The sequence below is a fragment of the Otolemur garnettii genome, unplaced genomic scaffold (genome assembly GCF_000181295.1).
Source record: "Otolemur garnettii isolate 467f Iridium unplaced genomic scaffold, OtoGar3 scaffold00208, whole genome shotgun sequence".
NCBI classification, from domain to species: Eukaryota; Metazoa; Chordata; class Mammalia; order Primates; family Galagidae; genus Otolemur; species Otolemur garnettii.
In genome coordinates, this window is record NW_003852603.1 from 988,372 (window position 1) to 993,750 (window position 5,379).

The following is a 5,379-nucleotide window of genomic DNA, read 5'->3' on the forward strand; positions in this document are numbered from 1 at the left end:
GTTCTTCAGCTTGGATGGAGGCAGCTCGTCCCTATAGGGAGCTGGAAAGGGAGAAGGGGCATCATCTGGCTTGTCTTGTTGACAGCGTCCTCACCAGTAATCGACTTGCTGCTGCACCCAGGTCCTCTCCTACTCTCATTTTTACTACTTCTGAGCTGGAAACATTCCTGAAGGCACCTTGCACTTTACAGTGGTGCACTTTCACATGGGTTTTCACATTTCATGCCACAATCCCATTTTCTTTCTTATCTACTGCTATCCTTTGGATGTTCATGTCCTCTGAAACCTCATATTGAAATGTGATCCCCGATGTCAGAGGGAGAGCCTCATGGAAGGTGTTTGGGCCATAGGAGCAGATCCCTCGTGGTGAGTTTTCACTGTATTAGTTTCTGAGGGAGCTGATTGTTAACCCTCGCTCCCTCCTGCTTCCTTGCTCACCATGCAATTTCCACACATGCTGCTCCCGTTGCCTTTCCCCTTGAAGGGAAGTGGCCTGAGGCCCTCCCCAGAGGCAGGTGCTGGTACCAGACTTCTGGCATACCTTGCAACACCATAAGTTTAAAAAAACCTCTTTTCCTTATACTATACCCAGCCTCAGGTACTCTGTTATAGCAGGACAACATGGACTAAGTTACATACCAAAATACCCTTGTTTTGTTTTGTTTTTCATCTTGATTACAGATTAGTTTTGCAATGGGATGGAGAAGTTACAGAATATTCTTAGGAGCCTACCTCTTTATGAATAGAGTTGAAAAACTGTTTTCTTTTAAGTTTTGTGCCCAGAAAGTACAGGAAATAGTGTTGCATTTATTTATTACAAGTAGTTATCTTTATTTTCTATCAGGGTTATATTTCAGCTCCTTGAAAGCATATTGAATTATAGAGTTACTCTTGTTAAAAGAGAAATCTTTGAAGAATGCCAAGAGTTATCTTGGCAGGAATCCACGGTAAACAGAGCTCTGGCTCTAAGAGATCACAATCTGTAGCCTCCTGGATAGATGACCCTGTAAGAGGAAGCTCAGTTCTGCATCTGGTAGCAGTGTGTGTGTGTGTGTTTTAAATAGAAAGTTTTTACTTGCAACTTTATGTTAATTAGTGAACCTCTATTGGCCAAGATTTGGGATGAACTTAGGAATAGTAAGTACAGTATAATGAGAACTTGTATTTATCCCATGAAAAAGATTCTCCTAGGGAGAAACAGAAAATATAATTTTTGCCTTTATTCCAGAAAATAGAAAATTCAACATTTAAGGTTTTGCTCTATGGTGCATAAAGTTTAGGCTTCAAAATCCACTAACCATTTACTGTGGATAGCAACAATATACTCTCTTCTCTTGAACTCATTTCTTCTATGTTTATTATTCATTTTTTAAGAGATGAGGATCTTGCTACATTGCTCCAGTTGGCCTTGAACTCCTAGACTCAAGCAATCATTCTGCCTCAGCTTACCTGGCTTCATTTTTATGATCATTGGATTAGCTAACTTTTGCCTTGCAATGAACCACCCCAAGTATCAAGAACTTAAAAGAATGGCCATTTATTTAACTCAGGAGTTGACTGTACAGTTCTCCTTTCTGGGTTGGGCTTGGCTGAGCTCAACTGGCCTTACCCAGGCATCTGCAATTAGCTGGTAATTTGACTGAGGGATACCAGGGCTACTGGCCAAAGTTCCAGGGGTAATTGGTCCATTTGTACCATAGGTCTCCTCACCCACCAGGCCAGCCTGGCTCTTTCATATAGTGGCTGGGTTCTAATAGGAGCACGATGGAGGGCCCCACGCATGGGCACCTGTGAGGCTGCTATTAGGCTCACTCCCATCCTGTCCCCTTCTGAAAGCCAGTCACAAAGCGAAGAACATATCCAAGGACTGAGAGAAGGAAAGAGTATATGGCCACTTTATAATTTACTAAATCATATTTAATTAATTTTATTCATGTGGTTTATCCATACACATGAAAAAATATTTTTCTACAAATTTGAAGGTATTAAGAAAAACATATTATGGAGAAATTAGAGATTACTTAGCAATTTCTTAGTCTAGGAAAACACAAGATTGGGTTGGAAAGCAAGTGCTAGCCACGGAACACCACTTGTAGCAATGAGGTTTTGGGCAAATCCTTTAGCTTGGGGGTAAGAGTGCTTAACCGTTAAAATGAAGAGGTTGGTTTGGATTATCTCTGAGGCCCCTTTTATCATTCTGTTAGCAGAAAGAAATTTGACATGAATGGGTAAAAGCAAACCACTTTAACTGGAAGAATTTACTAAAAATTAAAACAAAAAAGAAATTCTTTGAACCTAGGGTAAGTACAGAAATTTTTAGCCGAAGAATGTAAGATTTCAGTATTCCCAGATTTGAACTTTGCATATGTAATACCCAGAGAACTAACTTTCTTTCTTTCTTTTTTTCCTCTCTCTCTCTTTCTTTCTTTCTTCTTTCCTCCTCTCCTCTCCTCTTCTCCTCTCCTCTCCCCTCCCCTCTTCTTTCCTTCTTTCCTCCCTCCCTCCCTCTCTCCCTTTCTCCCTTCCTCCCTCCCTCCCTCTCTCTCTCCTTCTCTCCCTCTCTTCCTCCCTTCCTCCCTCCCTTCCTTTCTCTTTCTCTCTCTCTCTTTCCCTCTCTCTCTTTCTCTTTCTCTCTTTCTTTCTTTCTTTCTTTCTCCAGAGTCTCACTCTATAGCCCAGACTAAGAGTACAGTGGTATCATCACAGCTCACTGCAACCTCAAACTCCTGGGCTCCTGTGATCCTCTTGCCTCAGCCTCCCAATTAGCTGGGACTACAAGTAAGTGCTACTATGTCTTACTAATTTTTTCTATTTTTAGTAAAGACAGGGTCTCACTCTTGCTCAGGCTGGTCTAGAACTACTGACCTCAAGCAAGTTTCCCTCCTTGGCCTCCCTGAGTGCTGGGATTACAGGCCTCCCAGAGTGCTGGAACTTTCATCTTTCCTCCAAGCTGTTCTCACTTGTGAGCTTAGTCTGTGACCAGATGCCCAGATTTACTGTGACGGTGAAACCTACAGACGTGGGCTTTACCTTCCGGTTTAACCATGTTTTCCCCACCCAGTTAAAGGGCTCCGACCTCACTGAGACATTCTGTGTCTACACCTTCCTTTTGTTCCTAGTAGTTAATGTCAGTGATTGGCAAACATTAGTTGAATGAGTTGAATAAAATTGAGCTAATTTTCCATGTTGAGAAGCACAGAAATATGTTTCTTTGAGAACTTTGACAGCACATTTGTCAGAGACGGTCAACAGTGGCGGCTGCACCTGTAGCCAGAGTTAGAGGCTTTCTACCTTCACCACAATGGTTTGCTTGGTGTGGACCACAAGGAGGGCAGAGCAGGGTGCTCTGCAAGGTGGAGAGAATCCTACCATTCTCTAGGCTGCAGATCAGAGGTCCCGTTCTGTTTGAAAGAGAAGGTAGCCAGGAAATGACAGCTCAGCCACCTCCCGGGCCCCAGCGATCTGGAGCATTCAAGGGGCTTGAGCCACAGTGCTCTAAGGTAGAGCTGAGTGCTGGCCCTGTCTTCCCCAGTAGCAGGGGCAAGTCCATCCATTCAGGGCCGCCTTTGGCCTCCCTTTGCTGTGTCAACCCATCTCTCACAAACAGAGTGAGCTCTGGGAGGAAAACAGCTCCCTTGCTCCCTCATGTGCAGTCCAGAAAACCCACACTTGGATCACAGCAGGTGATTATATATATATATATATATATATGTATATGGTATTTTTTAACCATTGACTTTCCATTCAGAATCTGTCCTGGGTTTTGGCTGAGATTATCTTTGAAGATAACAGATGGAAAGAACCAATCCACACTGAACTATGGGATTTCTTCCATTTTCCTTAAATAAGCAGCAATAACAACAAAACATATTACACAGGACAGAAAAAAGTCCTTGCCATTTTCATTGACTCACAATAAAACTGCTAAATTTAGTGCAAGACATTTTATCGATCAACCCAGTGAAGTAGGTACTAGGAATCAACCTTGTAGGGAAAAAAATCTGATTTAGAAAAAATTGTATCAGTGATTCGTATTCATTTCAAACTTCAGAGTGTGGCGAGAAATGAAAAAATTGAGGCCCTAAACTTCTGATTAAAATTGATGTGGGGGTGGCCTTACCCCAAACCATGGAAATGCGGTACAAGTCCCCATTGTCTGTCTTTCATGGTTATTCCCCAATTAGTTCATTAACCCCTAATTGTTCGACATAACGCTCCTGTGACAGAGGAAACTGGTGGGGTTACCGCCATCTTACTGAGGGTGAACACAGGCAATGGGATGTGAAATGATCTCTGAGCCACAGGAGTCCACACTGGAATTCAGGACAGAGCGTGGAAGAGGGAAGCTGCTGCTTCTGTGCAAAGAGCCTTCTCACAAACACGCAGGTGGTGGCTGCTTGCTCTCTGTCAAAGTCAGCCTTTTTAACTTACCGCAGGAGGGAGTTAGACTCTGCACCCCACCTCTCCAGGTTTTCAAGATAAGCAGCTTCAATGCCATGTAGTACCTGGATTTGCAAATCTTGAATATTTACAAAGCACAGAAGAAAACCATGGTTATACACAAGCATCCAGGATCCTCATCTCCTCATGACTGGCTGCGTCTGAACTGTTCATTTCCCTGCCTTGTAAAGAGATCCAGAAACTCTAAGTTGGGAACATATTTTCAGGATATGGTACAGGTAACACATTGTGGGTGCTCAACCACATTCACAAATATTCTTTTTCAATATTTTAAAACACTTCTCCCAGTCTTGAACGAAATGAATGTTTTGGTGGCTGTAATAACCTTTCTGGGTGTGAAAGCTCTTTATTCCAAGATGCAGAAGACAAAGAGAAAATACAATCAGTGTAAATTCTGAAGGCTGGAAGGAATAGACACATTTAATAAGTTGGCAGATAGACTGTGAAATCCCATCCAAAGAGCTGGGGCAGCATGGTTCTGCATTAGCCTCATTCAAATTCAGGAGAGAATAAATCCTGGAAGGCCTCAGAGCAAGTCTGGACATGACAAGCCCAGAAGGACTGAAAGCCTGAATTCAGCTTTGTGTGACAGTGCTACTGAAATCCGGTTTATTTACTTTTGAACCATTTGGAGGGGAAAAAAAGAAAGACAAATATAGTATAAGCAGATATTTCCTTCTCTGTGTTTTTTAATATGCACACTGGGCAATTGGGTGCAGCGCTCCGCTTGGTCCACACAAGCCATCATTGTACTGCAGCTGGCGGGCGGCCGGGGAACAGACACATGGCGGGTTGTCTCAGCATATAGCCCTGCATGGGCATTCAGGGTTTGGACCTTGAAAACTTCCCCTGTACGTGAATGTTACCAGGGAAAAGGAACCATGTAGTCCTGGCTTAGAAGGATGAAGTTAAAATCCC